This window comes from Acyrthosiphon pisum, unplaced genomic scaffold (assembly GCF_005508785.2).
Source record: "Acyrthosiphon pisum isolate AL4f unplaced genomic scaffold, pea_aphid_22Mar2018_4r6ur Scaffold_15372;HRSCAF=16029, whole genome shotgun sequence".
Lineage (NCBI taxonomy): Eukaryota > Metazoa > Arthropoda > Insecta > Hemiptera > Aphididae > Acyrthosiphon > Acyrthosiphon pisum.
Window position 1 is genome coordinate 1 of NW_021764180.1, and position 8,943 is coordinate 8,943.

Below are 8,943 nucleotides of genomic sequence, written 5' to 3' on the forward strand. Positions count from 1 at the left end.
TTGTTAAGTTTATTGGATATAAAATCACTAGTAGGTATACACGAATTTCTGATTTGTTCCATATACATAAGTTTAACACAAATAGTGGAAAAATTCATTTTTTACAAGGGCCATTTTTAACGCAAATAGAAACTCCACAGTCTTAGATTTTTTTCCTTTTATTTCGTCAAGTATTTAAAGATAAAATTAGTTATATTTAAAGCATAGTGCCTAATTTTTTATTCTATAGGTTTCTTTTATACTTTAAAATTTTTAGTTTTTTTTAATTTTATTATTTTCACTAATCTCTTAGTTTACATACATTGCAAATTCATACGTAATGTTTTTCCATCGTTGGTAAATGGCTTTTGCCCGTTTATTTTATATAAATAAAAAATATATAAAATGACTCAATTATAATATATTTCTAATAAATTAATTGTTAAGTTATACCAAGATTTCAGCTTTTCATTATTGATGTTGAGGTTATATATTCAATCATGTTGATTGTTGAATTTTAGATTCAATTTGACATTGATCATTGCGCTAGAAAAACAATTTTTATATTATTTATAACATTCATTACAGTTAAAAACATAAAATAAATGATTGTATCTAAATTTTACCCAATGATAAAGCGTGATTATCAATTAATATAGTTTAATTGGATCAGAAATAGATATTTTAAAGCCATATATTATGTAAAATGTGTATATTTATTCATACACCTACAATATAATAAAAACTACATTTTGATTATGACACTCAATGATATAACATAATTTATAAGTGATGGGCAGTTAAAAGTTGTAATTAAAAAAATGTACATTAAATAAAATAACAAACAATAGCCTATAAAAAAATAATGTGAATATCATTTAAAATGTGGTAAAAAATATTTATAAGGCGAATGAAATGTTGGGTTTTATTATTAGAAATACTTAGGACATTAGAATACCTAATTATTTATAAAATGTATATAATTTTAAGTTACATAAAACCTAGAATATGTCTCTTTAATTTGGGCTAATAAATGTTTAACTTAATCAAATAAGCTTAATAATAATCTATATAAATTCGTGAAAAAAATGCCTTAATTAAAAACTTTACTAATTCTAGAAACTTTTTCCTCTAGGTTCAAGACTCTATAGATATTGACTCATTTATCATCAGGTGTGATTTAATAAATACAATGTTTGTCTGTGATTTTTAAATAATAATATAAGCTGCACAGCTATTTTTAAGTTTAGTGAATTTAGAATCACTAGTAGGTATACACAAAATTCTGATTTGTTCCATATACATAAGTTTAACACAAATAGTGAAAAATTCATTTTTTACAAGGGCCATTTTTAACGCAAATAGAAACTCCACAGTCTTAGATTTTTTCCTTTTATCTCGTCAAGTATTTAAAGATAAAAGTAGTTATATTTAAAGCATAGTGCCTAATTTATTATTCTATAGGTTTCTTTTATACTTTAAAATTTTTAGTTTTTTTTAATTTTATTATTTTCACTAATCTCTTAGTTTACATACATTTCAAATTCATACGTAATGTTTTTCCATCATCGGTAAATGGCTTTTGCCCGTTTATTTTATTTAAATAAAAAATATATAAAATGACTCAATTATATATTTCTAATAAATTAATTGTTAAGTTATACCATGATTTCAGCTTTTCATTATTGATGTTGAGGTTATATATTCAATCATGTTGATTATTGAATTTTAGATTCGATATGACATTGATCATTGCGCTAGAAAAACAATTTTTATATTATTTATAACATTCATTACCGTTAAAAACATAAAAAAAATGTTTGTATCTAAATTTTACCCAATGATAAAGTGTGATTATCAATTAATATAGTTTAATTGACTCAGAAATAGATATTTTAAAGCCATATATTATTAAAAATGTGTATATTTATTCATACACCTACATTATAATAAAAACTACATTTTGATTATGACACTCAATGATATAACATAATTTATAAGTGATGGGCAGTTAAGAGTTGTAATTAAATAAATACACATTAAATAAAATAACAAACAATAGCCAGTAAAAAAATAATGTGAATATCATTTAAAATGTGGTAAAAAAAATATGTATAAGGCGAATAAAATGTTGGGTTTTATTATTAGAAAAACTTAGGACATTAGAATACCTAATTATTTATAAAATGTATATAATTTTAAGTTACATAAAACCTAGAATATGTCTCTTTAATTTGGGCTAATAAATGTTTAACTTAATCAAATGAGCTTAATAATAATCTATATAAATTCGTGAAAAAAATGCCTTAATTAAAAACTTTACTAATTCTAGAAACTTTTTCCTCTAGGTTCAAGACTCTATAGATATTGACTCATTTAACATCAGGTGTGATTTAATAAATACAATGTTTGTCTGTGATTTTTAAATAATAATATAAGCTGCACAGCTATTTTTAAGTTTAGTGAATTTAGAATCACTAGTAGGTATACACAAAATTCTGATTTGTTCCATATACATAAGTTTAACACAAATAGTGAAAAATTCATTTTTTACAAGGGCCATTTTTAACGCAAATAGAAACTCCACAGTCTTAGATTTTTTCCTTTTATCTCGTCAAGTATTTAAAGATAAAAGTAGTTATATTTAAAGCATAGTGCCTAATTTATTATTCTATAGGTTTCTTTTATACTTTAAAATTTTTAGTTTTTTTTAATTTTATTATTTTCACTAATCTCTTAGTTTACATACATTGCAAATTCATACGTAATGTTTTTCCATCGTCGGTAAATGGCTTTTGCCCGTTTATTTTATATAAATAAAAAATATATAAAATGACTCAATTATATATTTCTAATAAATTAATTGTTAAGTTATACCATGATTTCAGCTTTTCATTATTGATGTTGAGGTTATATATTCAATCATGTTGATTATTGAATTTTAGATTCGATATGACATTGATCATTGCGCTAGAAAAACAATTTTTATATTATTTATAACATTCATTACCGTTAAAAACATAAAAAAAATGTTTGTATCTAAATTTTACCCAATGATAAAGTGTGATTATCAATTAATATAGTTTAATTGACTCAGAAATAGATATTTTAAAGCCATATATTATTAAAAATGTGTATATTTATTCATACACCTACATTATAATAAAAACTACATTTTGATTATGACACTCAATGATATAACATAATTTATAAGTGATGGGCAGTTAAGAGTTGTAATTAAATAAATACACATTAAATAAAATAACAAACAATAGCCAGTAAAAAAATAATGTGAATATCATTTAAAATGTGGTAAAAAAAATATGTATAAGGCGAATGAAATGTTGGGTTTTATTATTAGAAAAACTTAGGACATTAGAATACCTAATTATTTATAAAATGTATATAATTTTAAGTTACATAAAACGTAGAATATGTCTCTTGAATTTGGGCTAATAAATGTTTAACTTAATCAAATGAGCTTAATAATAATCTATATAAATTCGTGAAAAAAATGCCTTAATTAAAAACTTTACTAATTCTAGAAACTTTTTCCTCTAGGTTCAAGACTCTATAGATATTGACTCATTTAACATCAGGTGTGATTTAATAAATACAATGTTTGTCTGTGATTTTTAAATAATAATATAAGCTGCACAGCTATTTTTAAGTTTAGTGAATTTAGAATCACTAGTAGGTATACACAAAATTCTGATTTGTTCCATATACATAAGTTTAACACAAATAGTGAAAAATTCATTTTTTACAAGGGCCATTTTTAACGCAAATAGAAACTCCACAGTCTTAGATTTTTTCCTTTTATCTCGTCAAGTATTTAAAGATAAAAGTAGTTATATTTAAAGCATAGTGCCTAATTTATTATTCTATAGGTTTCTTTTATACTTTAAAATTTTTAGTTTTTTTTAATTTTATTATTTTCACTAATCTCTTAGTTTACATACATTGCAAATTCATACGTAATGTTTTTCCATCGTCGGTAAATGGCTTTTGCCCGTTTATTTTATATAAATAAAAATTATATAAAATGACTCAATTATATATTTCTAATAAATTAATTGTTAAGTATACCAGGATTTCAGCTTTTCATTATTGATGTTGAGGTTATATATTCAATCATGTTGATTGTTGAATTTTAGATTCGATATGACATTGATCATTGCGCTAGAAAAACAATTTTTATATTATTTATAACATTCATTACCGTTAAAAACATAAAAAAAATGTTTGTATCTATATTTTACCCAATGATAAAGTGTGATTATCAATTAATATAGTTTAATTGACTCAGAAATAGATATTTTAAAGCCATATATTATTAAAAATGTGTATATTTATTCATACACCTACAATATAATAAAAACTACATTTTGAATATGACACTCAATGATATAACATAATTTATAAGTGATGGGCAGTTCAAAATTGAAATTAAATAAATAAACATTAAATAAAATAACAAACAATAGCCAGTAAAAAAATAATGTGAATATCATTTAAAATGTGGTGAAAAATATTTATACCGCGAATGAATTGTTGGGTTTTATTATTAGAAATACTTAGGACATTAGAATACCTAATTATTTATAAAACGTATATAATTTTAAGTTACATAAAACCTAGAATATGTCTCTTTAATTTGGGCTAATAAATGTTTAACTTAATCAAATAAGCTTAATAATAATCTATATGAATTCGTGAAAAAAAGCCTTAATTAAAAACTTTACTAATTCTAGAAACTTTTTCCTCTAGGTTCAAGACTCTATAGATATTGACTCATTTAACATCATGTGTGATTTAATAAATACAATGTTTGTCTGTGATTTTTAAATAATAATATAAGCTGCACAGCTATTTTTAAGTTTAGTGAATTTAGAATCACTAGTAGGTATACACAAAATTCTGATTTGTTCCATATACATAAGTTTAACACAAATAGTGGAAAAATTCATTTTTTACAAAGGCCATTTATAACGCAAATAGAATCTCCACAGTCTTAGATTTTATCATTTTATCTCGTCAAGTATTTAAAGATAAAATTAGTTATATTTAAAGCATAGTGCCTAATTTTTTATTCTATAGGTTTCTTTTATACTTTAAAATTTTTAGTTTTTTTTAATTTTATTATTTTCAATAATCTCTTAGTTTACATACATTGCAAATTCATACGTAATGTTTTTCCATCATCGGTAAATGGCTTTTGCCCGTTTATTTTATTTAAATAAAAAATATATAAAATGACTCAATTATATATTTCTAATAAATTAATTGTTAAGTTATACCATGATTTCAGCTTTTCATTATTGATGTTGAGGTTATATATTCAATCATGTTGATTGTTGAATTTTAGATTCGATATGACATTGATCATTGCGCTAGAAAAACAATTTTTATATTATTTATAACATTCATTACCGTTAAAAACATAAAAAAAATGTTTGTATCTAAATTTTACCCAATGATAAAGTGTGATTATCAATTAATATAGTTTAATTGACTCAGAAATAGATATTTTAAAGCCATATATTATTAAAAATGTGTATATTTATTCATACACCTACATTATAATAAAAACTACATTTTGATTATGACACTCAATGATATAACATAATTTATAAGTGATGGGCAGTTAAGAGTTGTAATTAAATAAATACACATTAAATAAAATAACAAACAATAGCCAGTAAAAAAATAATGTGAATATCATTTAAAATGTGGTAAAAAAAATATGTATAAGGCGAATGAAATGTTGGGTTTTATTATTAGAAAAACTTAGGACATTAGAATACCTAATTATTTATAAAATGTATATAATTTTAAGTTACTTAAAACGTAGAATATGTCTCTTGAATTTGGGCTAATAAATGTTTAACTTAATCAAATGAGCTTAATAATAATCTATATAAATTCGTGAAAAAAATGCCTTAATTAAAAATTTTACTAATTCTAGAAACTTTTTCCTCTAGGTTCAAGACTCTATAGATATTGACTCATTTAACATCAGATGTGATTTAATAAATACAATGTTTGTCTGTGATTTTTAAATAATAATATAAGCTGCACAGCTATTTTTAAGTTTAGTGAATTTAGAATCACTAGTAGGTATACACAAAATTCTGATTTGTTCCATATACATAAGTTTAACACAAATAGTGAAAAATTCATTTTTTACAAGGGCCATTTTTAACGCAAATAGAAACTCCACAGTCTTAGATTTTTTCCTTTTATCTCGTCAAGTATTTAAAGATAAAAGTAGTTATATTTAAAGCATAGTGCCTAATTTATTATTCTATAGGTTTCTTTTATACTTTAAAATTTTTAGTTTTTTTTAATTTTATTATTTTCACTAATCTCTTAGTTTACATACATTGCAAATTCATACGTAATGTTTTTCCATCGTCGGTAAATGGCTTTTGCCCGTTTATTTTATATAAATAAAAAATATATAAAATGACTCAATTATATATTTCTAATAAATTAATTGTTAAGTTATACCATGATTTCAGCTTTTCATTATTGATGTTGAGGTTATATATTCAATCATGTTGATTGTTGAATTTTAGATTCGATATGACATTGATCATTGCGCTAGAAAAACAATTTTTATATTATTTATAACATTCATTACCGTTAAAAACATAAAAAAAATGTTTGTATCTAAATTTTACCCAATGATAAAGTGTGATTATCAATTAATATAGTTTAATTGACTCAGAAATAGATATTTTAAAGCCATATATTATTAAAAATGTGTATATTTATTCATACACCTACATTATAATAAAAACTACATTTTGATTATGACACTCAATGATATAACATAATTTATAAGTGATGGGCAGTTAAGAGTTGTAATTAAATAAATACACATTAAATAAAATAACAAACAATAGCCAGTAAAATAATAATATTGTGAATATCATTTAAAATGTGGTAAAAAAAATATGTATAAGGCGAATGAAATGTTGGGTTTTATTATTAGAAAAACTTAGGACATTAGAATACCTAATTATTTATAAAATGTATATAATTTTAAGTTACATAAAACGTAGAATATGTCTCTTGAATTTGGGCTAATAAATGTTTAACTTAATCAAATGAGCTTAATAATAATCTATATAAATTCGTGAAAAAAATGCCTTAATTAAAAACTTTACTAATTCTAGAAACTTTTTCCTCTAGGTTCAAGACTCTATAGATATTGACTCATTTAACATCAGGTGTGATTTAATAAATACAATGTTTGTCTGTGATTTTTAAATAATAATATAAGCTGCACAGCTATTTTTAAGTTTAGTGAATTTAGAATCACTAGTAGGTATACACAAAATTCTGATTTGTTCCATATACATAAGTTTAACACAAATAGTGAAAAATTCATTTTTTACAAGGGCCATTTTTAACGCAAATAGAAACTCCACAGTCTTAGATTTTTTCCTTTTATCTCGTCAAGTATTTAAAGATAAAAGTAGTTATATTTAAAGCATAGTGCCTAATTTATTATTCTATAGGTTTCTTTTATACTTTAAAATTTTTAGTTTTTTTTAATTTTATTATTTTCACTAATCTCTTAGTTTACATACATTGCAAATTCATACGTAATGTTTTTCCATCGTCGGTAAATGGCTTTTGCCCGTTTATTTTATTTAAATAAAAAATATATAAAATGACTCAATTATATATTTCTAATAAATTAATTGTTAAGTTATACCATGATTTCAGCTTTTCATTATTGATGTTGAGGTTATATATTCAATCATGTTGATTGTTGAATTTTAGATTCGATATGACATTGATCATTGCGCTAGAAAAACAATTTTTATATTATTTATAACATTCATTACCGTTAAAAACATAAAAAAAATGTTTGTATCTAAATTTTACCCAATGATAAAGTGTGATTATCAATTAATATAGTTTAATTGACTCAGAAATAGATATTTTAAAGCCATATATTATTAAAAATGTGTATATTTATTCATACACCTACATTATAATAAAAACTACATTTTGATTATGACACTCAATGATATAACATAATTTATAAGTGATGGGCAGTTAAGAGTTGTAATTAAATAAATACACATTAAATAAAATAACAAACAATAGCCAGTAAAAAAATAATGTGAATTTCATTTAAAATGTGGTAAAAAATATTTATACCGCGAATGAATTGTTGGGTTTTATTATTAGAAATACTTAGGACATTAGAATACCTAATTATTTATAAAATGTATATAATTTTAAGTTACATAAAACCTAGAATATGTCTCTTAAATTTGGTCTAATAAATGTTTAACTTAATCAAATAAGCTTAATAATAATCTATATAAATTCGTGAAAAAAATGCCTTAATTAAAAACATTACTAATTCTAGAAACTTATTCCTCTAGGTTCAAGACTCTATAGATATTGACTCATTTAACATCAGGTGTGATTTAATAAATACAATGTTTGTCTGTGATTTTTAAATAATAATATAAGCTGCACAGCTATTTTTAAGTTTATTGAATTTAGAATCACTAGTAGGTATACACAAAATTCTGATTTGTTCCATATACATAAGTTTAACACAAATAGTGGAAAAATTCATTTTTTACAAAGGCCATTTTTAACGCAAATAGAATCTCCACAGTCTTAGATTTTATCATTTTATCTCGTCAAGTATTTAAAGATAAAATTAGTTATATTTAAAGCATAGTGCCTAATTTTTTATTCTATAGGTTTCTTTTATACTTTAAAATTTTTAGTTTTTTTTAATTTTATTATTTTCACTAATCTCTTAGTTTACATACATTGCAAATTCATACGTAATGTTTTTCCATCATCGGTAAATGGCTTTTGCCCGTTTATTTTATTTAAATAAAAAATATATAAAATGACTCAATTATATATTTCTAATAAATTAATTGTTAAGTTATACCATGATTTCAGCTTTTCATTATT

General features: G+C 22.4%; 1 long non-coding RNA gene across 2 annotated transcripts; it reads right to left on the bottom strand.

Moving 5' to 3' along the window:
- Positions 1-431: 431 nt before the first annotated feature.
- LOC100574433 lies at positions 432-8,943 on the bottom strand. 2 transcript variants are annotated; one of them, XR_511278.1, is made up of 8 exons: positions 8,921-8,943; positions 7,709-7,801; positions 6,493-6,585; positions 5,280-5,372; positions 4,069-4,161; positions 2,857-2,949; positions 1,644-1,736; positions 432-525 (listed from the first exon to the last, which is right to left on the bottom strand). It is a non-coding gene; the product is annotated as an uncharacterized LOC100574433 (long non-coding RNA). The 2 variants fall into 2 exon arrangements; XR_511279.2 differs by lacking the exon at positions 1,644-1,736.